This window comes from Meriones unguiculatus (assembly GCF_030254825.1).
Source record: "Meriones unguiculatus strain TT.TT164.6M chromosome 13 unlocalized genomic scaffold, Bangor_MerUng_6.1 Chr13_unordered_Scaffold_28, whole genome shotgun sequence".
Lineage (NCBI taxonomy): Eukaryota > Metazoa > Chordata > Mammalia > Rodentia > Muridae > Meriones > Meriones unguiculatus.
In genome coordinates, this window is record NW_026843644.1 from 7,902,515 (window position 1) to 7,929,842 (window position 27,328).

The 27,328-nt window shown below is 39.6% G+C and overlaps 1 pseudogene; it reads right to left on the bottom strand.

The window, feature by feature from the left end:
• Positions 1–12,739: 12,739 nt before the first annotated feature.
• The window catches only part of LOC132650727 (zinc finger protein 431-like), a 294,095-nt pseudogene continuing 279,506 nt past the window's right edge, over positions 12,740–27,328 (bottom strand).

A 27,328-nucleotide genomic window follows, 5' to 3' on the forward strand; every position in this document is an offset into this window, starting at 1 on the left:
CCCTTCTAGAGGCAGCACTCTAGGTTCTGCTCTGTTTCTGAGCAGGCTTGAAAGCCCCAGTGTTCTGAGATTTGAGAGTGGACACCACAGATTTTGAGGCAAGCTCGAGGATATTCCAAAGGCCCCAAATGGTGATAGGAGGGTCATTGTTCACAGATGGGAGGCACAGGATGGTGTGCATCACTAGGTAGAGTAGTGGGTACTCCCTGGACTGGATGGAAAGACAAACAGGAAGGCTATTAGATAAGGCACCAAATGTTATTGAATTACAAATCTCTGCATACCTAGAAACGTTTTGTCCCTGTAAAGGATAACCTGAATCAGGAACCAATAGGCTATGTACCTTCAGAATATTCTAACCCTAACAAAAGTGTTCATATCACTCAAGACAAATTGGCCAATCAGGGCCTTGAGGTAGACTTGACTGTCAGGATAAGAGGCAGGTTCTTCAGGGAGTTATGCTGGAGGTTTTGTTCTGTAGCTGACCAGCTTAAATGATTCCATGTGAAGTGCTCTGAGCACTGCTGCTAGGTGTTGTGAGGGAAGTTCAAGCAAGTTCCAAAGTCCCAGCATGGTGAGTGGAGTGTCACTGCCCATAAATGGTAGGAGTAGGCCACTGAGCAGGGCTGATTGAAATGATGGTCCCTGCCTGGTGGGGCAGGTGGGAAGATAGATAGAAGACAGACACATTTGCTACTGAAATGCACATCTCTGCAGGTCTGGAAAAGGCATGGGCATGAATGGCTAACTGGGACTGGGACTATTATGCTGTATATCTTCATCAGGCACTAACCCTAAGGGAAGGGCTCATGTCACTCACGACACTCTGTCCAATCAGTGTCTCCAGGGAGACTTGCCTGTCAAGCCAGAAGGCAAGTTTCATTTACTGCTCATTAATTTTAAATCGATGACGACTGTTTTTGTTAATTGTTGTTACTGTTTGACTTTGATTAAAAATTGGCAGCAAGAGTTCTCAGCAATGAGGTAGGGATCTACACTGGACTTGAATGTGGAAATGAATGTGCCTTTTAAGAGGAACAGGGAGAGCTCCTGGAGAATGGAAAATCATACAGAAAAAAATATTTCTCAGACTAGGACCCTGTCTGCCCTTAGCTGGGAAGGCCTCAGCTGTCTGAGTTACTTGATCTCTGATTCCCAAGAAGAGGAGCTCACTGCTAGTGTCCTGATGTCCAGCTGGATTGTCCAAGTTAATAAGAGACTCTGGCTAGCCCTAATAATCAGGAACACCAGTAGGAGGTAGTGTGCAAATTCTTTCCCAAATTCTCCTCTAATGCAGGTATTGGGAGGAGGGAGGCTACAAACCACACTATTTTATGTGTGTAAAGTGTGCTCTCCACAGGCCAGTATGAACAAGTCTACTGAACTACATATAAGAGTCTATTGGGAATGAGATGGACCTGGGAAGGAGGGAGGCTACAAATCACACTATTTTATGTGTGTAAAGTGTGCTCTCCACAGGCCAGTATGAACAAGTCTACTGAACTACATATAATAGTCTATTGGGAATGAGATGGACCTGGGTCATACTGTGGTTTTGTTGGTCTACGTGGTGAGATGGGCAGAAGCCCTTGTTGTCTGATTCTTCTAGTGTGTGGTTTCCCTGGGGACATGGAGGCTTTACAGCCATGGCAGTGGAAAGTTGCGGTTGTTATACTAGTACTGTCAGTATGCACACACAGTCATTGCTTCTGCTGTACAATAGAAAGACAGATTAGAAAACAGAATATCTGGTTCCTAGAAGTTTTGAACCTTGCTTTCTACATCCCAATTTGTGTGAGAAATTCTATACATAGTTTTGAAAGTAGTAGACATAAGGTTATGGGGATCACGCTTCAGTAATACTTGATTAGACTTTTTATTGCCTTTCTAGTACCACCAGCTTCAATGGCACAATTGAAGGAAATTCAATTTCAGGATACTAAAGCAATTTCTGAGATGCAGAGGTTTCTCAGGTGTAGATGGTGTTAAGTAGGTTGGATATTGCAGATTCCACATTCTGTGACACAGTACATGTGGGAGGAAGAAGTTGTTAAATAATGTTTCATCCTTGTTATGTATATGGGCTTCAGTAGGACTAGATTTGCCTGAATGCACAATTGGGGATGAAAGGTTGCAGAGCCATAGCCCATCTTTTGATAACCTTCATGTTCCAGAGAGACGTCTTCTATGGGGCCTCCCTGTTTGGAAGAGAGATCAGTAGTAGCTGAAGGGTTAGAAATACAACAGTTAAGGTATCACTTTCAGTTGTTTCTGTAGGAACAGTGAAGTCTGCTTCATTTAATTTTTTGCACATAAAATGAAAAGTTACAGGTCAAATTCACATTTTTCTTCCCATAGTTTCCTTAAATATTTTCATTAGAACTTGAATATATTTTTAGGCATGTGCCAGGTCAGTATCTGGCAGGTGGAGCTGAGAGGAGGATGGCCAGTCCAGCTGGACGCCCTCTGTGGCTAAGCAAGATGATGATTGTCAAAAGCCTGAACCTCCCTGGATGCCTCAGGGAATAAAACACTACCGAGCTGGGAGATCTGTCGAAACAGGAACTCAGTTTATTGAATAAAGTAGTGCTTTTTATAGGTTTGGGTCAAGGGTCAGCATTAAGGAAGTGAGGTAAGATGACATAGAGGGAAAGGTTAGGTAGTGCAAGGAGAGATGGGCCAGTGACAAAACTCCACATAACAGTTACCAGGCAGGGTTAATTTTAAGGCAGATATGCTGAATCACTTTTGCCCAGAAGTGGCAACTCTTAAATCAGAAGCTAAAGACAGTTCTCCAAACTCGAGCCAGGCTCAGGTAGATTCAGCAGGCCTTATGAGGCCCAACATTTCCCCCTTTTTTATTTGACAGCAGACATGGACCCTATCTTAGGTTGTACCCCACATGGAGATCTTACCTTTCATTGAGTACCATGTCAGGAGCTTGTCAGGAGCTCCTCCAGGACCTGTCTTAGGTCTTCCTAGCACATCTGGGTCTTACCCATTATTGGTCAGATGTAGAGCAGAGGGGTCTTTTCTAGGAAGATGCCTGGGCCTAGGCGCAATTGGATTCCTGAGTAACTAACGGATGATAATATATTTCTACTTGATGCAGCTTAATTGCCCTTAACCTCTGCTGGATAAACTGCACAAGCTTGTTAAGAATGCATGGCCCAAGGGTAAGTAGGAGAAGGAGGAAAAGCAAGGGTCCAAGTAGAGGAAGACTATAAGTCAGGAGGCCATGAAAGCCATTCCACAGGGATTTTTCTTGATGTTCATGGCATCATCTCTCCAAGTCTTCTTAGAGGATTTTGATTTGATCTCTGACAATGCCCAATTTGTTGGTGTAGAAGCAGCATTTTTTCCTGAAAAAACAAGCAGATGCCAACTTTTTTGGCATTTAGTGGGTCCAAAACCTTTTTGTTTTGAAGAACTACTTCTGGCAGGGAGTCTAAAGGCCATTCCTTCCCCACAACAAAACACTGTTGGAGGGGGAGGCAAAAAGGGAGGCAACTCCAGGAAGGAGTTAGAGTGACAGAGGGAGGGGTGGACACTCCTAACATCAATGCTGCCATTATCAGGATGAGGCAGTACCTGAAAGCAGTCCCCTGTGGAAAGGTCATGGAAAAGGGAACAGGGGAGTAATTTAAAATATTTAATATTAAATATTAAAATAAAACCAGTGGATGGTAATTAAGGCTTGAACACCCTCACCGTCTGTATAGCCAATGGGGGCCTCATAGTTCCAACAGACCCTCTGTCCTTCCATGCCAAAGCAGACTGAGCTAGGCCCCATTCTTCTATAACCTCTTGGGCCTTGGCAAGGTCTCCAAATCCCCCTTCATTGATCATAAGGGTCACAAGGAAAAGGATCGTCTTCCACATTTTCATTGGTTTCTGGGGGAATAAAAGAATGCTTCTCAGGGGTAGATAGCCTCCTAGAGGGGTCATCATTGTCATCCTCATCTTTTAGTGGTGGCAAATATTTTATATTTCTGGCTGGAACCCACATGGGCCTCTTCTCATCTTTGGGGAATATACATCCAAATCCTCTTCCTGCTGTGAGAAGAGGGTTGGGTCTTCTCCAAGCTCCTGTCAATGAATCTCTCAATCTGACTCTTATGGAACTATATGGAGTAGATATAGATAGATCAATGTTTCTGAAATGGTGACTGATTATCTTTTGAAAATTTTAAAATATTTAAAGTAAATAATGCATGTTTCAATTGATCATGAGGGGGTAATGATTCCCCCTTTTGTTTTTATAATTGAATCTTTAAAGTATGATTAACTCTTTTTGTTATGGTTTGGCCCTTTAGATTATAAGGAATTCCAGTAGTATGAGAAATTTTCCATGTCTGTAAGAATTCCTGAAATGGTTTGCTTATAAAGCATGGACCATTGTCTCTCTTAATATTGTCAGGTAGACCCAAGGTGGCAAAACACTGAAGCATATGACTAATAGCATTATTGTACTTCTCTCCAGCATGAGCTGAGGCCCAACATGTATGTGAGAATGTATCCACTGAAAGAAAAATGTATTTTATTTTGCCAAATGGGGAATAGTTAGTCACATCTATCTGCCAAAGATTATTGGGACACAATCCTCTATGATTGATACCTGACTTTTGCAGGGGTGGTAATTGAAGGAAGGGTTGGCATGACCTGCAAGTTCTGATAATCTTTTTAAGATATTTAACAGGGACTTGTGGGAATTTATCTTTGAGGCCTCTTCAATTAGTATGAGTCAATAATGGAAGTCTGAAGCCTCAGTCACTGTATTTAGTTGTGTCCCAGATGCCAAACTATCAGCTAGCTCATTTCCCTCTCACAGGAATCTGGGAATGTTTTGATGTCCTCTGAGATGGTGTAGGTATAGGGGGTAAGCTCACTGTTGGAGAAAAAAAATGGGCCTGAATCAAAAGAGGAGTTATGGGATTTGCATCTAATTTAATATGGGCCTCAGCTAAGGAAGGTAGCAGATTTACAACATAAAGGCTATCTAAAAACAAATTAAAGGGCTCCCTAACCTTATCCAAGGCAAGTACAACTACATAAAGCTCCTTGACCTGGGCCGAGCATTCAACTTCCTGGGAAATGGCTTGGACAGGTGTCATTTTAATATTGGGCCCGTGGGGTGAATAAACCACTAATGAGGCTCCCCTATTTCCACCATCCATAAATATTGTTAGAAATTTGGGATTTGGTTGGGGGTGAAAAAGTCTTGGTGGTCTCCAGGATAAACGTGAAAAGGAGCTCATACACTTATGGTGACCATAGTGACAATTAATAATACCTACCCCCAACCCTTCCAAGGCTAAGGCAATCCTAGGATTGTTTCTCTGAAGCCATGTAAAGTCACCTATTTTGTAGGGAATTGTCAGAGTGTGGTTCCATGCCAAACACTCTTACTGAAATATCTCTTCCTTTAATAATGTAATCTGCTATTTGGTGAGTCATGGGATAAACCTGTGGGGTCCCTCCAACTGAAATATGAATCCAATTGATGGTTTTTTTCATCTTGGGCTAATAAAGCAGTGCAGAGCATGTCACTGAGAAAAAGATACAGGGTGACAGGAATGTCAGACTCAAACCTCTTTAAAGTTGCTGTAACTATAGCTTATTGAACCTTTCACAAAATTTGTTGATGTCGTGAGGATAAAACAAATTTTGTAGTAAGATCAGAGCCCTTTAAAATGTCAAAAAGTGTGGATAGGTCCTCTGTGGAAATGGGAATCCATGTCTGCATCCAATTAATCTCTCAGTTATTGGAATTGAATTAGGGAATTGAGTAAGAATCTTGAAAATATAACTGTGGCTTCATCAGTGAGACCCCCTCAAGAAACAATGTGGATCCCAAGATCTTAAAAGGGGAGACAGTGTCTGAATTTTTTCAGGGTCCACCTTAAAGTTACTGTCTTTAAGGATAGTAAGTCACTTAGTCATCAAGTCTTGCAACCTGGCAAGGCTGGAACTCCCCAAATAATATCATCCATATAGATATAAAATAAGGCATCTGTTTGATTTATTAAAGGAGTAAAAAGGTGCAGCATATAATATTGGCACATAGCAGGACTATTGGCGATGCTCTGAGGCAACACTGTCCACTCAAACCTCTGATCTGGTCCCTGAAAATTTATTGAGGGTAATGAAAAGGCAGACTTTTCTGTATTACTGGGATCGAGTGGGATAGAGAAAAAATAATCCTTAATATCAATTACAGTCAAATGGAGAACACAAGGGATGGCAGGTATCCAGGGCAATCCCTTTGAGGTGTCCCAAAGGATAGCATCCTCCCATTAATCTTTCTTAGATCATGAAAAGTCTCTAAGAGCCATTGGCCTTTTTTTTTTAATAAAAAAAAAACAGGTGAATTCCAAGGGCTAGCAGAGGGCCTTATATGTCGCACATCGAGTTGCTGTTGGACCAAAATTTTTAACTGCGTTAGCTTAGCAAAAGGTAGAGGCCACTGCTCAACCCAGACTGGGTCCCCAGGGGTCCATCGAATTTTGGGGATAGAAGGGCAAGCAGTGGCCTTTAGAATTGGGAGTGAACAAGAGAATGTTTGTTTTTTAATTGCTCAAAATAAGGATCATCCCGGTAGTTAGAATGGACATTTCATCCCTGCTCAAATTGCTGTTCATATTTCTCATTGTCTAATATGTCTTGGTAGAGGGCCTTATGATCAGTGGTAATATAGGCCTCGGCTTCACCAAGAACATCCTGTCCCAAAAGGTTGGGAGTAAGACCAGGGACCAATAGGGGGAGCACTTCTCCTTGCTTGCCATCAGGATCCACCCAAGGCCACCAGCTGGCAGTCTCCTATGACTTGATTGTCCACCCACACCCATTAGGGATGGGCCAGGGACCAGCTGCCAGGAGAGAGGGGCCTCTTACTTTCTTTTCACAGTACAGTCTGCCCCCACATCAATTAGGAACTGAAAGCTCCTGTCCCCAATTGTGAGTATCATTTTAGGTCTCATACCAGTGACCAGGGTGACAGTCCAATGAACTTTGGTCCCTCTCTTTCCCTTATTTAACGGGGCTGAGGATGGCCCCAAGAGGAGTTTAAAGGTTTACCTTTATGATTAAATTGGGATCTATAATCCTTGGCCCAGTGAAAACTCTTTTTGTACTTGGGACAGGGCATGCCCAGTAAGGTGCCTGTTGTGCTGGCACCAGGAGCATTTTGAGACCTGTTGGGGCATTCTCATTTAAAATGGCTGTTATGTCCACAGCCAAAGCATGTCCGCCCCTGAGTCCTAGTGACCTGCTGAAGGGTGTTGACTAAGGCAGTCACTTCCTCCTGGCAGGCTGTTTGCACGGTGGTAGCCATTGCCCTGGCCTGAAAGGAGGTGGTGCCTACATCTTTAGTGGTGACAATCCACTTACCCATCCCCATTTTACACATCCTCACACAGGCAAGCTTTTGATCTGAATTCATGCCATCCCACACTAGTGACTTAACAAACTGATGATGAAGCTCCCCTGGGGAAACTTTCTTCTCAGACTTTTATCTACCCAGTCTATGAAGGAAGGGAGGTCCTCTGAGGCCTTTTGTATAATTCCTGAAACAGGGGATTCTATAGGCCCCTCATTTAGCTTTCTCCAGGCTGCCAAGCCTGCTGCTCTAATCTGCTCCTGATAAGGGTCTCAGAGAGCAGCCTGCTGGAGGCCTGTGGAATACTGGTCAGCTGTGCCTGAAAGCATTCCATAATTTATAGGCACCTGGGAGTTAACTCATTGATTGCATTTCCCCTGGACCATGCATTCCTCCTTGTAAAAGGCCAACCATTTAAGGAAGGACAGCCCCAAAAGGACAGCCTTGATAAGGTCCATCCAGTTCGTGTAGTGCATGACTGATTCACACCAGCCTCTCAAGGGTGGTCTCAGCCCAAGGTGAATTGGCCCCATCCTCAGACACTGCCATATGCAGTTCCTTGAGGTCTAGAGCTCCCCAAGGAGCCCAGCCAGGGGGACCAGCCACCCCAGGATCAGTGGTAACAAGAAAAAGTTCCATGGGTCACTCCAAATATGGAGGGGGTATAGAGGAGTCAGGGAAGGGGTTAGTAAGTGAGCCCTGTTTCAGTGGTACAGCCAGAGGGGTAGGGACTGACCAGGAACTATTCTCAAATGGATCTAAAGAAGGATATATATTCTGTCTCTGGGGAGTGGGTTAATCATCTGACTTAATGCAGCTTTTGGCCCCAGCACCTTCCTCCTTTTTTGGGGGGGAAGAGTTCCTCCTCAGGTTCACTTTCCTGTCTTGTACGCTTATCCTTATGTTCTTTGGGCAGTTTCAGAGGGAACCAGACCTTAAGGGCTGTGACTAGGGAATGACTCCCAGAGGGGGGATATCCCCATCCTGAACCTGTGCTCTGTTGACCAGCCTTTCTACTCTGTCCCAGGTGTCCAATCAAACAGGGTGCCCTCATCCTGCAGCCATGGAGCAACCTTTATAACATACTTCCGTACTTGAAGTGCTTGAGTAGAAAGCAGATTGAAACCCCTACTTTTAAGCAAAATTTGTAAAGGTTCCATAGGACTGCCCCATATTCAACGTGGGTACACTCACCTGCAGACCAGTTGGCCTGTCAGCATTCTTCCCTCGAGCAAATAATCACAGGAGGCCCCATGTGCTGGGTCAATATCTGGCAGGTAGAGCTGAGAGGAGGGTGGCCAGTCCAGCTAAATGCCCTCTGTGGATGATGAATGTCAATGGCCTGAATCTCCCCAGATGCCCCAGGGAATAAAACACCACTGAGCTGGGAGATCTGTAGAACCAGGAACTCGGTTTTTTGAATTTAGTGGTCTTTTTTATAGGTTTGGGTCAAGGTGCAGGATTAAGGAAGTGAGGTAGAGAGTGAGGTTAAGTGGTGCAAGGAGAGGTAGGCCAGTGACAAAACTCCATGTAACAGTTAACAGGCAGGGTTAATTTTAAGGTGGATATGCTGAATCACTTTTGTCCAGAAGTGGCACCTCTTAAATCAGAAGATAAAGGCAGGTCTCCAAATGTGAGCTAGGCTCAGGTATATAAGGCAGGTCTTATCAGGCCCAACATAAATATACCTCAATTTCTAAATCCATTCCTCAATTGTGGGACATCTAGGTTGGTTCCAGATTCTGGCTATTATGAACAAAACTGCTATGAGTATAGTTGCACAAATGTCCTTGTTGTATGGTTGAGCATCTTCTAAATATATGCCCAGGGGTTGTATAGCTGAATCTTGAAGAAACACTGTTCATAATTTTTTTTGAGAAAGCACCAGATTAATTTCCAAAGTGGTTGTACAAGTTTACATTCCCACCAGCAATGAAGAGGGTTCCTTTTTCTCCACATCCAGTCCAGCTTGTATTGCAGATGATGTGATAGTACACATGAATGACCCTAAAAATTCAACCAAGGAACTCTACAGATGATAAACATCTTCAGCAATGTGGCTGGATACAAAATTAATTAAAAATATGAAGCCCTCCTGTATATAAAAGACAAACAGGCTCAGAAAGAAATCAGGGAAACAACACCCTTTTACAATTGCGACAAATAACATAATGTACCTTGGTGTGACTCTAATCGTGCAAATGAGAGACTTGTATGAAAAAGAAAAACTTCAAGGAAGATATCAGAGGATGGAAAGATTTCCCATACTCCAGGATTGATAGGATTAACATAGTAAAAATGGCCACTCTACCAAAATAAATCTACAGATTCAATGCAATCCCAAACAAAATAGCAACACAACTCTGCACAGACCTTGAAAGAACAATTCTCAGTTTCATATGGTAAAACAAAACAAAACAAAAACCCAGAATTGATAAAAACATGTATGTACAATAAAAGATTTTCTGAAGGTATCTTCATCCCAGAGCTCAAGTAATACTATAGAGCAACAGTAATAAAAAGTGGCATGGTACTGGCACCTATACTTTAAATCTCAAAGGGGTGTGCATCTACTCATTAATATTTTTTTTCTTAAATCATATCAATAAGCTGAGGGGGGAAACATGTATAGGGGAATCACCTGCTGTCTCAGTTTCAGACCCTGCTTGAGGGTGTACAATCGGCCAATGCTACCTTGGGCTATTGCTTCTGCTCGTCAGCCTTAACATCCCTGGATTTACTATTAAGAGTGTACTTTTCTTAACTTTAAATTATTCTCTAAGGTTTTGTACATCACAGACATTAGCAAAAATATCTTCTCCAACCTTGTTAAACAATCTTTTTCCAAATTCTTTCTAAGTATAATGGTCATTGCTAAAAACCTACAACTATGGTCCCTTTCAAGAGCAGTGGTTAATTCATTAATTTGCTCAGCTTGATCTATGAAAAGAGATCAAGCATTGTTAAAAATAAATGCCAGTGATATTGCCCAGTGAGGGGGCTAGAAGCATCATTAGACTTTTCATACAACTCATGTTATGAGGAATATGGGCATCATAATGGCATCAAACAGAGCTATGTTCCACAACAGCCCAAAGTCCTCAGTATAAGCAGGTCTTGGGATTATGCTTCTCCAATACAAACTCATCATGACTACGCTAACAGGGGAGCCAAATTCCATGAGTGCTACAGATGTTTTGCTGTTGCTCCTGCATGGCTTTCAACAGGACCAGGTAGCCAAAATAGTTTGCCTATATATGGGGGAGGGAGGAATGAGGTTAACTCAGGCCCTGGGAAGGAGAATTCATGGAATTGGGTGGGCTATGCCAGCCTTGAGGATCATATAACATGGAAGAACTGAAGGATTGTTGGGAGAAAATTGGCAGCTAGGTCTGTTTTGATACGTTAAATACGAACCTCTGCCATTTGTTCCAGGTATGAAACCTACATCTATGGAAATATAAACTTCAGAGAGAGCAGGATGGTCTCCATTAGGTAATGATTAAAAAATGAGCTCACCAGGAAGAAAGATGGCAAAGACAAAGATTCTAATTTTCTTTCCTTTCTTTATATCTTCTTTCTTTTCTTTGAAGGAGGGCGGGTACCCAGACTGGACTCAAATTTTTGCTGTCAAGTTTTGTTTTTCTAATTCATTTTTATTTTATTAATTATTTTTATTTTTTCACAATTTATTCATTGTATACCCCTATATAAGGCCACTCTCTCAACTCCTACTGGTCCCACCCTCCTTCCCTCTTCCCCCAAACCCTTTTCCATAGTCCACTCAAAAGAGGAGTTCCCCTCCTCTGCCATCCATCCACATATTATCAGAACACTACTCAGCTATTAAAAACAGGGAAATAAAATTTCTGCACTTATTACTTCTGCATAGGCCACTGTGCTCACCTCAGAAGATTTCATACTATGAAGCTTGCCTGCAAGCTTACTGTGAAATAAACACTAGGTATAACTCATTTTAAAGAGTCCCACTCCCAAGACAGTGTTTGATTTACCATCTCACATCCAGAAACATGTGAAATTTTAAATGCTATGAAGTGTGAAACATTTTTTTCACAAGCATTTCAGAGAACGTGGTTCTCTTGCTGCCTGGAGGCTGTTTCCCACAAGCCCAGGAAGGAAAGAGGGCCAGAAGATGAGGTATAAAGCTTGGAAGACACCCACAAGAATAACAGTGATCAGAACACTCTGGGAACCACCTCAGGAAGTAAGTTCAAATTTAATTCCAGAAAACAGAGGGTATATATACCCCTTAGGGAGTGACTGGGATGCTGCAAGGATAGGTGTAGATAATTGTTTAAAACTGAGCACTTCAAGGATGCTTGATTTGCAGTAAACAGTACATTCCTATCATATGAACAAGAACATGGAACTTAATTATCCTATATTTGAAGGGAGGGAAGAGTTATCAGGGATCTGTGTCAAAGGCCATCTATCAAATTTGGTTGGTGGCATCTATGTCTAAAGGCATTCTCCAGATGAAGTCAGGCAGGGAAAACTCACCCTTGCCATGATTACACAACTAGGCCAGCAGCAGGGTCATACATGGAAGAAAAAAGCCTCCTCCCTCACATCTCAAAATTCAGTCTGGGTTGTGATGGTTTTCAGTAGAACCCCTTGGAACAAAAGGTATGTGTAAACAAAGAAACTTCTACAGGCTACAACTGTTGTGATACTCTCAGAGAACTTCCTGGCTGGTGTTAGTTCACCATTCCCTACATATTCATCCACTGGACTAAAAGTTTCTTGTGTAAAGTGAAGTAACTGAAAACAGTAAATGTTGAGAACCAGTATTATCAGTAAGCCTTCCCAAAACACTTTATTATATAATAATTTTGCATGTAATTGATATTTAACATTCATTGTATATAAAAATAAGTTTATGTACTTTACATTCCAATTGTAGTCCCCCTCCCTTCTCTCCCCCCTGTACTACCCTCCATTCCTATTGCCCCTATTCCCTTTCCCCTTCAGAAAAGGGAGGTCATTTCAATTGAGCTAGTTTTCCAGTTCTGTTGGATCTCAGTGGACCAAAGAACACAAATACCTTTCCACATTGCTTATACTCACAGAATCCCTCACCAGTAAGGATACTTTTATGATGATGATAACTCTATATTTGTGCAAGGCCTCACCATTTTAACACATTCATGAGTTTTTCCTCCTTTATGAATCCTTTCAAGATGATGAAGATTATACAAATGTGGAATGGTTTCACCATGTTAAAAGCACTCACAGGCTTTCTATCCACTAGGATTTCTTTCATGAGTGTGAAGATGATTCTGAAGTCCAAAAGTTTTTTCACAGTGGTTACAGTCAGACATCTTTCCAGTATGTGTTATTTTATGTATTAGGAGATTTTATGTGCAAAGGGTTTGCCACATAGTTACATTCATATGGTTTCCCTCCAGAATGTGTTGTTGTCTTAGGAGATGATTGTTACATGCAAAGGCTTTATCACACTAATTACCCTCACCAGGCTTCTCTCCACTCTGTGTCTTTTCCTGTTTTCGGAGACTACTCTGCTGTGAAAAGGCTTTATCTTATTGGGTATATTCATAAGGTTTCTTTCCAGTATGTGTTCTTTTATGTCTTATGAGAGCACTGTTTTGTGCAAAGGCTTTACCACACTGGTTACATTCATAAGGTTTCTCTCCAGTATGTGTTCTTTTATGTCTTATGAGAGCACTGTTTTGTGCAAAGGCTTTACCACACTGGTTACATTCATAAGGTTTCTCTCCAGTGTGTATTCTTTTATGGCTTATGAGAGCACTGTTTTGTGCAAAGGCTTTACCACACTGGTTACATTCATAAGGTTTCTCTCCACTGTGTGTTCTTTTATGCCGTATGAGATTACTGTTTTCTGCAAAGGCTTTACCACACTCGTCACATTCATAAAATTTCTCTCCAGTGTGTGTTCTTTTATGGCTTATGAGATGACTGTTTTCTGCAAAGGCTTTGCCACACTCATTACATTCATAAGGTTTCTCTCCAGTGTGTGTTCTTTTATGGCTTATGAGATGACTGTTTCGTGCAAAGGCTTTACCACACTGGTTACAGTCGTAAGGTTTCTCTCCAGTATGTGTTCTTCTATGGCTTATGAGATGACTGTTTTTTGCAAAGGCTTTACCACATTGATTGCATTTGTAAGGCTTCTCTCCTGCGTGTGTTCTTTTATGCCCTATGAGATCAGTGGTATAGGGGAAGGCTTTACCACATAGAGTGCATTTAAAGGGTTTCTCTCCAGTATGACTGCTTTCATGCCTGCAAAGATAAGTAGCACATGTGAAAGATTTACCACAGTCATTTCATTACACTAATAAATATGTTTTTCTATATGAATTAATTTTATAATTTGGCCTGATGGTAAAGAAGAATCAAATTTTTAACTTTTATCACTTTATTTATATTCATGATATTCCCCTTTATAATGGGTATTTTTTAAGATCCCTGTGATGATAAGAACATTTGTTATGTGATTCTCTTTTACAGCATCATTTTTCTATAAGAAGTTTTCTCCTATATATAAAGTGTATTGCAAGGATTCAGAGTTTTACCCCAGCAATCCCATTCAATAAAGTTTTGTACTGTATGAATGACACTTCATTTACAAAATGAGCTAGTACAAGCAGAAGAAGTTCCAAAATCCTTGTATTCATAGGTATTTTCATCAGTATGAGTTTGCTGAAGAAGTCTCAGTGAAGTTGAAAAACCAATTAACAGTAACCGTTTATCACATATAGGAAATCTACTCAAAGTGGGGACTTCTACAAAATCAACTGTTCTTGGAGAAAGACAGGTACACTGCTTCTTTCAATATTCCTATGCTCATGTGTCTTAGAATCATTTTGACATATGATATACCAGTTTAATTTACAAAAATACTAACGATTCCCACATTGAATTAACACAGTTTGTTTTTGTTCATCATAGACATGTCAGGGATTAAGGTTTCTCCAAACAATATTCTTGATTCTCATAAGCTGCTCCTTTCACTAAACTTTACAATGTTACTGTACGAAAATTAGTAACACTGGTTCTACTATGTAATTTTTGCTTATTAGAAGGTTTTGGACACATACTGATCACCAATTCAGTGTGTATACCTCTTACAATATCTGAGTAGATAGAATGAGACTAAACAGATTGGCAGTTCAAGTCAGTAGCTATAATGTCCATATGATTCAAATGGTATTTTTGTTACAATATTATTTTATTTTCTTCTATCTTAGGGGAGTGCCTTGTAAACACAAATCAGATACCTGACATTGAAGTACATGGAATTATGAGATTTTAATCATCATCAGTACACTTAAAGCAGTGGTGTTTTTACACTGTTGCTTTTCTTTAAAACTTCCAGGACACAGCCATGTGTGCTGGTACATGCCTTCAATCCCAGCACTTGTGGAGGCAGAAGCAGGCAGATCTGTGTGATTTTGAGGTCAGGCCGGTCTAACAAGCAAGTCTAAGAAAGTCACAGATACCCAGAAAAAAAATCTATTTCAAAAACAGAAAATAAAAAGCAACCAATAAACAAACAAACAAACAAAAAACACCAGACTTCCAGGACACATTAAAATTTAAGATTTATATCTGTATCAACATGCACATAAAGTTACCTTTGATTACTTGTAGAACTTTGAAACTGTTCTTCAATATTATGGTCATCCCAATTGTAGTCTAAAATATAGTACCAGAAAATATATATTATTGGAAATATGTTATTATTAAGGGAAAACTTAAATCACTATCTTCTGTGACCCTTAGAACCATGCCTGATTTATTTACCTCATTCATCCTCATTATCAATTGGAATTACAGAAGAGGATCAATACAAAATAAAAGTTGTCTCTTTATTTTAAAAGTGAAAGAAAAATTGCAGTCTTACCTATAGCAGTGAGGTTTTCACAGGTCTCTAGCATCACATCTTTGTAGAGTTGCTTCTGGGAAGGTTCCAGCAAGGCCCACTCTTCTTGGTTGAATTTCACATACACATCATCGTAGGTCACTGAATTCTATAATATGCCATACATTTGTACAATAGAAACAGTGGCAACAATATAAATTTATACTTCACTGTCAATATAATCATATAATTCTACTGCTTCTTCAATTTATTTTCTGACACAGAAGTGTGAATGTTATACAGTTGGGTGCTGTGCATGATGTGAAGTAGGGGAGATGAAAAAGCCTAAAGGTTAGATTGAAAAAAAAAAACAAAAAACAAAGACGTGCTTCAAAAACCTGTGTTTCATCAGTTTGTAAGACATGAATATAAAGTAGCCATTAGTTGGGTTCTTGAGCAATCTATGAATCATCTTCAGTTACTTGGGTGAGTAGGTCAGGACCCTGTCATGAGACAGGTGGAAGGACAAAACACAGTCATGATATTTTATATAGCAACAAATGAGATGTGTTGATCAGGGGACACTGAACAGATGGGTAACATCAGTCAAAAGACAACATGGTACTGAATATCATGTTTTGACCAGGGCTCAGGGATGTGGCATATCAGTATGTGAAGAGGGGGGCTCATATATTTGTGGAAGGGAAAGTGGACTACAGTGAATACATAGATAAAAATAATGTGAGTGGCAAGCAACAACAATCATAGCCAATAACATCATATTTCTGAGTGACCAGACAAAAGAAAAGGAATAGAACACATGATTATTCTTTGATCATTGTTTTGTATATCCTCCTTACTAAATAATGTAGTCTATAGATTAAAAATAAAGATTAAAACTTTTCTATTAAAAAAAGAAATGTTAATGTTATCACTAAGTCATTTTAGAAGAAAACAGAATAACAAGTTTTAACTGTATCATATCTGAACTTTTTGAAGGGGATATAGCTTTGGAATAGACATGGCAATTAATGTGGACAAAGACAAACAAAGAGAAGAGTGTGAAATAGAGAGACAGAGACATAGAGACAGAGACACACAGAGAGAGAAATTAACAGATGAACAATACTAAGTACAGATCAGAGAAATTTATTAACAGTTACTAACTACAAAAAATGGTGGACAAGCTGGGTGTATTCTGTCATGCCTTCAATTCCATCACTAAGGAGGCAGATGCAGGTGTATCTTATTGATCTGGATGTCAGCATTATCTATTCAAAGAGTTCTAGGATAGCCAGGCCTATATATTAAGAGAGAGCTTCCCCTAAAAGTCAATCAAACAAACACAAAATATTGAAAGAACTCAGAGGTCTTTACTGAAGCCTCTACAAGGAATTATACATTCACTCCTGTTGTATATTTATTTTCCAGAAATGTGTACTGCCCCAGCTTAAACTGTAACTTCAATGATATCTTACTAAAAGGGAATGCATGTTTAAACAGGTAAAAATAGAAGACAAAAATATTAGCAGTATAAATGCTGATCATAAATGATCAACATAAGATAGAGCTCAGCAGTGAGGAGCTCTTACTGCTCTTGCAAATAATTGGGCTCAATTGTTAGTGTTTACTGAGGACCCGCTACTTTTAATTGCTATACGTTCATGAGTTCTGAAGACATCTTCAGACTACTGTGAGGATTAGGCACACAAGAGGTGCTTATTCATGCATACAATCAAAATACTTACATTCAGTAAAAACTAAAAATAGATCCCAGATGGCTGGGATGATTGCACACTGTGTCTGATCAGCAGGGTAGCAGAGACCGCACAGTGATCAATAGTTGGTTGTGTGGGCCTCCAAACACCACTGACTGTGTTTCCAAGGTAAGAAGAAAACCAATGATGAGGGAAACAATTGGGTCCAACCTCAGAGCACCCAGCTAATCTCTGGGAAAATTCCTTGGATGTTGCAGCAGGAATAAGGTTTTCAAGCAAATGGACCCAAGAAGCAAGCAAGAGTAGCTATTCTAATATCTAATAATACAGAATTTCAACCAAAATTAATTGAAAGGGATGAGGAAGGGGGAATACAAGATGGCATTGCCAGGAGGACCAGGACAGGAACAGGACAGCAATGTCGGTACAGCAACTAAAAGACTGAACTCTGGGCCCTAAAACAACAGCAATCGTGTTTCCAAGGTGAGAGGAAACTCCGTGGTATGGGAATCACTCAATTCCTCTCTCAGGTCACTCAGTGAGAACCCTGAAAATATCCCAGGTGCAGGATACACCTGTGTGTCCTGATCACCTTCCCAGGCCAAACTGTGTGCTCCACGGCACCAGAGACTGGGAGCGCCAGTCAAACACACACACACACACACACACACACACACACACACATAAGGAAGAAGAAAGCAAGACTGACCTCAGGTCACCCAGTCTATCACTGGAAAGGTCCTACAGACTGGTGGATGCACAGCCACCAGGCCTGAGTGGGCCTCCAGCCGCTAGTCCTGCATTCCCTGCTCTCCATCACAGACAGAACTGTGTGCCCCAGGACACAGAGGCTGGGTTTCCCTGTCTGGAGAAAACTCCACAGGCAGAGAAATAGAAGGTCCCAGCTTAGAGCACTCAGCCAACTCCCCCCACACACACTACCACCACCACACACAGAAACATTCTTGGAAAAGCTCTCAGCTTCTTTCCCAGTCACCAGCTTGGAGCCATCATTGGCAAGTGCCTACGTATTCTACACACCACGTCAAACACCACAGACTGAGTCTTCCTATTGGGAGAAAACCCAAAGGTGGGGAAAATATCTGGCCCTACCTCAGGACACCTAGCTCCAAAAAAGTTTCTGGTTATACACAGGCTCCACACTCTAGCCTCTTGCTGCACACATGAGAGTAATGCTCATGTGTCACTGATTACCACTTGGGTACAGGAGCACAGAGCTCCAAACTCAGACCTCCAGAAGCCTGGGTTCCCTGAGATCAACCCCCAGATACTTCCCCAAGGGACAACCAGTTATCTCTAACTAAACTGACCAAATCCCGGGGCACCCAGGTTACAGAAGCAGCTCACTAAAGTTACATCAAGAAACCCAGTAGCAAGACAGCTGTCTCCAGGACTTCTCTGGGTGAGAGGAGAGCCCCCTTGACTAATATAGACCACAATTACCACTCAGGTCTGTACGTCTGTGGCAATTCCTGAAAAACACCTGCCATTCAGTGACCGTACCCCAAAATCTGAGGAAGCCTCCTTTGGGAAAAATTACCTTCCTGCCAAGGGGATTCTCCACACCACAAGATTCTAGGAAGCACCAGAAACAAACACCCAACACCTAAGATAGCCAAATGGGTAGAGTGTAAAATCTCAAAGAACAAAAGATACAGCAATATGGCATCTCCAGAACCCAGTTATCCTGGGGCAAGTAGCCCTGGACACACTAGCATAAGTGAAATTCGAGAAGATAACCTTACATCTATGCTTAAGAAGAGAATAATAGAGGAAACAAATAAACTATGTAAAGAACGAGAGGAAGATAGTCAGTTTATCAAGATCTGCAAAGAAATGGAAGAAGATAAAGACAAAGAGATTATGGCCATCCATAAAGAAATACAGGAAGTTCCAGCCAAACAATTTGTGGCCTTTACAGAAGAAATACTTAAATCACTGAAAGAAATTAAAGAAACAGAGGATTGTTCAAACAAACAGCTGAAGGAATTGAAGGAAAATACAGTCAGACAGGTGAAGTAATTCAACAAAACAGCTCAATATCTGAAGATAAAATTGGAAAAAAAATGAAAGAACACAAATGAAGGATATTCTGGAGAGAAAGAATTTAGGGAAGAAAACAGGAACTACAGAGGTAAGCACAACCTATTGAGATGGTTATAACTATAAGAGATGGAAGAAAGAATCTCAACTGTGAAAGACACAATAGAAGGAATCGATGTATCCATCAAAGAAAATGTTAAATCTAAAAAATTCTTGACACAGACCATCCAAGAAATCCAAGAAAACATGAAAAGACAAAACCTAAGAATAATAGGAATAGAGGAAAAAGATTCCCTCCTACAAGGCCCAGAAAATATTTTCAGCAAAATCATAAAAGAAAAAATCCCCAACTTAAGGAAGAGGTCTATAAGAACACAAGAGGCCTACAGAACACCCAATAAAATAGACCAGAAAAGAAAATCCTCCCACCACATAATAATAAAAACAGTAAGTATACAGAACAAAGAAAAATACTAAAAGCTGCAAGGGAAAAAGGCCAAGTAACATATAATGGCAAACCCATCAGAATCACACCTGACTTCTCAACAGAGACTATGAAAGCTAAAAGGGCCTGGACAGATATCATCCAGACCCTAAGAGAAAATAGATTTTAGCCCAGGCTACTATACCCTCATAGACTCTCAGTCTTCATAGAGTGAGAAAACAAGATTTTCAACGACAAAAGCAAATTTCAACAATACCTACACACAAATCCAGTGTTACAGAAGACACTAGATGGAAAAATACAACCCAAGAAACCAACTACTTTCAAGAAAACACAGGAAATAATTAATCTCACTACAGCAAAACAAAAATGAGCCAAGCACACAAACTTACTATCACAGTCAATATCAAAACCAAAGGATCTAACAGCCACTGGTCATTAATCTCTCTCAATGGACCCAATTCTCCAATAAAAAAGATGCAGACTAACAGAATGGATGCCTAAATAAGACCCAACAATCTGCTGCATACAAGAAACACACCTAAGTCACAAGATATTACCTGAGGGTAAAGTTCTGGTAGACATTTTTCCAAAAAAATGGAACCAAGAATCAAGCAGGAGTAGCCATTCTAATATATGATAAAATAGACTTTCAAACAAAATTAATAAAAAAAGAAATGGGGAAGGACACTTCATACACATCAAGGGAAAAATTTCACCAGGAAGATATCACAATCCTGAACATCCATGCCCCAAATACAAAGGCACCCATGTTTATAAAAGAAACATTAATAAAACTTAAACCACACATAGATCACCATACATTAATAGTGGGAGACTTCAACATCCCACTCTCAAAAAAGAACAGGTTGACAAAACAGAGAAAAAAAGAAACAATATCTCTAACGGGGTCATGAATCAAATGGACCTAACAGACATCTACAGAACCTTACACTCAAACACAAAAGAATTTACCTTCTTCTCAGCACCTCATGGAACCTTCTCCAAAACAGACCATATAGTTGATTACAAAGCAAGCCTCAACAGATACAAGAAGATTGAAATAATCCCTTGTATCCTATTTGATCACCATGGAATAAAGCTGGACCTTAACAACTACAGAAATATCAGAAAGCCTATACAAACATGGAAACTGAACAACTCACTACTAAATGACAGCTGGGTCAGGGAAGAAATAAAGAAAGAAATTAAAGTCTTCCTAGAATTCAATGCAAATGAAGACACCAGATACCCAAACTTATGGGACACGATGAAAGCAGTGCTAAAAGGAAAGTTCATAGCACTGAGTGACTTCAAGAAGAAATTTGAAACATCTCATTTAAGAAACTTAATGGCTTACCTAAAAGCCCTAGGGGGAAAAAAAAGAAGCAGACACACGAAAAAGGAATAGATGACTGGAAATAATCAAACTCAGGGCTGAAATCAATCAATTAGAAACAAATAAAACAATTAAAAGAATCAATGAAACCAAGAGCTTGTTCTTTGAGAAAATGAGGAAGATAGACAAACCCTTATCAAAACTAATTAAAAGGCAGAGAGACACCATTCAAATTAACAAAATCAGAAAAGTAAAGGGGGAGAAAACAATAGACACTGAGGAAATCCATACAATTAGGACTTACTTCAAAAGTCTCTATGCCACAAAATTTGAAAATCTAAATAAAATGGACAATTTTCTTGATCAATTCCACTTACCAAAGCTGAATCAAGACCAGGTAAATCAACTAAATAGTCCTATATCTCCTAAGGAAATAGAAGCATTCATCAAAATTCTCAGATTCACGAAAAGCCCAGGGCCAGGTGGTTTCAGTGTAGAATTCTACCAGACCATCAAAGAAGAGCTAACACCAGTTCTCTTCAATCTATTCCACAAAATAGAAACATAAGGAACACTACCAAACTTATTCATTGAAGCCACAGTCACCTTGGTACCTAAACCTCACAAAGACCCAACAAAAAAAGCATGTTTCAGGCCAATCTCCCATATGAACATTGATGCAAAAATACTCAACAAAATACTTTGCAAACCGAATACAAGAACACATCAAAGATATCATTCACTATGACCATGTAGGCTTCATTCCAGGCATGCAGGGGTGGTTCAATATACAGAAATCCATCAATGTGATCCACCATATTAACAAACTGAAAGAAAAAAACCATATGATAATCTCCTTAGATGCTGAAAATGCATTTGACAAAATCCGGCATCCATTCATGTTTAAAGTATTGGAGATATCAGGGATACAAGGCACATACCTAAATATAGTAAAAGCAATATACAGCAAACCTGTAGCCAACATCAAACTAAATTGAGAGAAACTTAAATCAATCCCACTGAAATCAGAAACAAGACAAGGCTGCCCAGTATACCTGAGTGACCCCCAAAATTCTACCAGGGAACTCCTAAAGCTGACAAACACTTTTAGCAAAGTGGCTGTATACAAAATCAACTAAAAAAAAGTAGCCCTCCTGTATACAAAAGACAAAAGGGCTGAGAAAGAAATTAGGTAAACAACACCCTTCACAATAGTCGCAAAGGACATAAAGTACCTTGGTGGGACCCAAAACAAGGAAGGCACAAACTTGTATGAAAAAAATTCAAAAAAATTCTCTAAAGAAAGAATTATAAAAAGATATCAGAAGATAGAAAGTACTCACGTGCTCATGGCTTGGAAGGATTAACATAGTAAAAATGGTCCTCTTACCAAAAGCAATCTACAGATTTAATGCAATTCCTCTCACATTACCAACACAATTCTTTACAGACCTTGAAAGAAAAATGCTTAACTTCATATGGAATAACAAGAAACCCAGAATTGCTAAAGCAATCCTCCATAATAAAAGATCTTCTGGAGGTATCTCCATCACTGTTCTTACGCTTTACTATAGAGCAACAGTAATAAAAACCACATGGTACTGGTATAGAAACCAATTGGAGGATCAACGGAATCAGATAGAAGTCCCAGAAATATACCCACACACTATGGACTCCTGATTTTTGACAAAGATGCCAAAACCATACAGTGGAAAAAAGATAGCATCTTCAACAAATGGTGCTGGTCTAACTGGATGTCTACACGTAGGAAAATGCAAATAGTTCCATATTTATCACTCTGCACAGAACTAAAGTTCAGGTGGATCAAAGACTTCAGTATAAAACCAGACATACTAACCCTGTTAGAAGAAAAAGTGAGGAAGAGCCTTGAAGTCATTGGAACAGGAGACAACTTCCTGAACAGAATTTCAACAGTACAGGCTCTAAGAGCAACAATCAATAAGTGGACCTTCTGAAACTGAAAAACTTCTATAAGTCAAAGGAAACTGTTGTCAAAATAAAATGACTGCCTGCAGATTGGGAAAGGATCTTCACCAACCCTATATCTGACAGAGGGTTAATGTCCAGTATTTACAAAGATTACAAGAAGTTAAATACCAACAAATCAAGTAACCCAATTAAAAAATGAGGTACAGAGCTAAACAGAGAATTCTCAATAGAGGAATATAGAATGGCAGAGAAACACTTAAAAAATGTTCAACATTCTCAGTCATCATGGAAATGCAAATCAAAACCACCCTGAGATTTCACCTTACACCCATCAAAATGACTAAGACAAATAACTCAAGTGACAACTCATGCTGGATAGGATTTGGAGAAAGGGGAACCCTTCTTCATTGCTGGTGGGAATGTAAACTTATACAATCACTTTGCAAATCAACCTGGCATTTTCTCAGACAATTAGGAATAGCGCCTCCTCAAGATTCATCCTAAGCATATATCCTAAGCATATATCCAAAGGGCACTCAAGTATGCAGCAAGGACATCTGCTCAACTATGTTTGTAGTAGCTTTTTTGGAATAGCCAGAAGCTGGAAACAGCACAAATGGCCCTCAGTTGAGGAATGGATATAGAAATTGTGGTATATCTATACGATGTAATATTACTCAGCAATGAAAAATAAGGAAAACATGAAATTTGCAGGTAAATGGTGGGAAGTGGAAAAGATCATCCTGAATGAGATATCCCAGAAGCAGAAAGACTCACAGGATATATACTCACTCACAAGTGGATATAGGATATAAAATATAGGATAAAAATACTAAAATCTGTACAACTAAGGAAGTTAATCAGGAAGGCGTATGCTGGCTAAGATGCTCAAACCCCATGCAGAAAGGCAAAGAGGATGGACATCAGATGAGGGAGAATACAGGGACAGGACAGGAGCCTACCACTGAAGGCCTTTGAAAGGCTCTACCCTGCAGGGTATCAAGGCAGATGCTGAGACTCAGAGCCAAACTTTGGGCAAAGTGCAGGGAATCTTATGGAAGAACTGGGAGATAGTAAACCTGGAGATGACAGGAGCTCTACAAGGACAGCAACAGTTCCAAAAATTCTGGGCACATGGGTCTTTTTTGAAACTGATACGCCAGCCAAGGACCACTCATGGAGATGGCCTGAAACCCCTGCACAAAAGGTAGCCTATGGCAGTTCAGTATGCAAATGGGCTTCATAGTAATGGGGACAGGGAACTGTCTCTGACAGGAACTCATTGGCCCGCTCTTTGATCACCTCTCATTGAGGGGGAATCAGCCTTGCCAGGCCACAGAAGACAATGCAGCCACTTCTAATGAGATCTGATAGAGTAGGATCAGATTGAAGGGGAGGAGGACCAACCTTATCAGTGGACTGGGAAAGGGACATGGGAGGGGAAGATGGAGGGTAGGATTGGGAGGGGAGAAAGGAGGAAGGTACAGGAGGGATCCAAAGTGAATAAACTGTTATCAATAAAAATTTTAAAAGAAAACAATAAAATTTTGAAAGATTTTTTTAAAAAAACTATGCTGTTACACATATTTTCAAACTTTGAAATATTGAGATATCAATTATTGCTCCTAAATAAAAAATAAATAAGAAAGAAATGAGGAAGGATACTTCATACTCATCAAAGGAAAATTCCACCAATATCGCATCTGTATTCTGAACAATGCTCCAAATAAAAGGACAACCACATTTGTAAAATAAACATTAATAAAGCTTAAAGAACATATCAATTGCCATACATTAATAATTGGAGAGGTCAACAAATCACTATCATCAAGGGACAGAGCAATGGAAAAGAACTTAAACTGAGAGATGATGACACTAATGGATGTCATGAATCAAATGGACCTAAGAGATACCTAGAGAATTTTTTAACCCAAACAGAAAAGAATATATCTTCTTTCAGCACCTCACAGACCCTTCTGCAAAACTGACCATACAGTAGGTAACAAACCAGATACAACAAGATTGAAATAATATCTTATATCCTATCAGACCATGATAGACGAAAGACAAACCTCAAAAATAACAGAAATAATAAAAAGCCTACACACATGTGGGAACTGAACAACTCCCTACTCAATGAAATCTAGGTCAGGGAAGAAATAAAGAAAGAACTTCCTACAATTCAATGAAAATGAAGGTACATCATACCCAAACTCATGGAATGCAATGAAAGCAGTCCTAAGAGGACTTTTAATAGCAGTAAAGGCCTTCATAAGCTATTGAAGACATCCCATACAAGCAACTTAATGGCACACTTGAAAGCCCTAGAAAAAAAGCAGACACACCCAACAGGAGTAGACCACTAGGAATAACCAAAGTCAGGGCTGAAATCAATAAATTAGAAACAAAGAGAATAATTCAAAGAATCAATGAAACCAAGGGCTAGTTCTTTGAGAAAATCGAATATATAGACAAACTCTTAGCCAAACTAAGTAAAAGGCCGAAAGACACTATCCAAATCAACAAAGTCTGAAAGGAAGAGAGAGAGATAACAGACACTGAGAAAATCCAAAGAACCATTAGCTCTTATGTCAAAAGCCTATATGCCACAAAATTTGAAAAATCTAAATGAAATATACAATTCTCTTGTTAGATTCCACTTACCAGAGTTGAATCAAAATCAGGTAAAGATATTAAATAGTCTTATATGGCCTAAATAAATAGAAGCAGCCATCAAAATCCTTCCACCACCACCACCACCAACAACAACAACAAAAAAGCCAAGGGCAAGATGATTTCAGAGCAGAATTCTACAAGACCTTATATGAAGAGTGAAAACCGATATTCTTCTAATTATTCCACAAAATAGAAATGGATGCAACATGACCAAATTCCTTTTGTAAGACCACAGTCACCTTGATAAATCCTCAAAGACCCCAAAAAAGAAAGAGATCTTCAGACCAATCTCTTTTATGAACAATGATGCAAAAATACTCAATAAATTAACGATAAACCAAATCCAAGAACATACCAAAAATGTCATCCAACATGACTAAGTAGGCTTCATCCCAGGCATGCAGGGATGGTTCAATATATGGAATCTTAATCCATCATATAAACAAATTGGAAAAAAAAGCACCAGATGATTTCCTTAGAAGCCAAAAAAGCATTTGACAATATCCAACAGTTATTCTTGTTTAAAGTCTTGGAGAGACTGGGGACAAAGGCACAGATATAAAAATAGTAAAGACAATGTACAGCAATCCTATAGCTAACATCAAACTAAATGGAAAGAAAGTTAAATCAATTCCACTGAACTCGGGGACAAGACAAGGCCACACATTCTCTCCAAATCTCTTCAATACAGTACTCAAAGTCCTATCTAGGGCAATAAGACAACTAAAGGAGATCAAGGGGATACAAATTGATAAGGAAGAAGTCAAAGTATGGCTCTTAACAGATGATATGACAGGTAACAAAAGTGACCCCAAAATTCTACTGTACGGAGCTCCTACAGTTGAAAGTGATTGGATAAAAAGTTAACTCAAAAAAATCAGTTGCACACCTGTATGCAAAAGACAAATGGACTGAGAAAGAATTAGGAAAACAAAACCCTTCACAATAGGCAGGAAAAAAAACCTGACGTATCTTGGTGTTATCCTCAGCAAGCCAGTGAAAAACATATATATATATATATGTTTATATATATATATATATATATATATATATATATATATATATATATATATAAAACACAACAACAACTTCAAGACTCTGGAGAAAGAAATTGAAAAAGATACCAGAAGATAGAAATATCTCTCATGCTCATGGATCAGTAGGATCAACATAGTCAAAATTGCCATCTTACAAAAAAACAATCTACAGATTCAATGATAATTCCCATCAAAATATCAACACAATTCCCCCTGGACATTGAAAAAAGAATTCTCAGCTTTATATGGAAAAATAAAAAAACCCAGAATAGCTAAAATAATCCTGTACAATAGCAGTTCTTCAGGAGGTATCACCACCCCTGCTCTCAAGCTCTACTATAAATCAATAGTAATAAAAACTGCATGGTACTGGAATAAAAACAGACTGGTGGATAAATGGAATTAAAGTGAAGGCCCATAAAAAAACCCACACACCGATGGACATTTGATTTTTGTCAAAGAATCCAAAACCATGCAATGGAAAAAGGACAGCATCTTCAACAAATGGTGCTGGTCTAACTGGAAGTCCACATGTGGAAAAATAAAAATAGATCCGTATTTATCACCCTGCACTAAACTAAAGTTCAAGTTGATCAAAGACTTCCAACATAAAACCAGATACGCTAAATCTGTTAGAAGAAAAAGTGGGAAAGAGCCTTGATCTCATTGTCATAGAAGATAACTTCCCAAACAGAATACCAAGAGCACTGGCTCTAAAATCAATAATTAATAAATAGGATCTCATGAAATGAAAAGATTCTATGAAGCAAAGAACTTTGTGAATAGAACAGAATAACAGCTTACAGCCTGAGAAAGACCTTCTCCAATCCTACAAAAAACAGAAAGCTCTATAAATA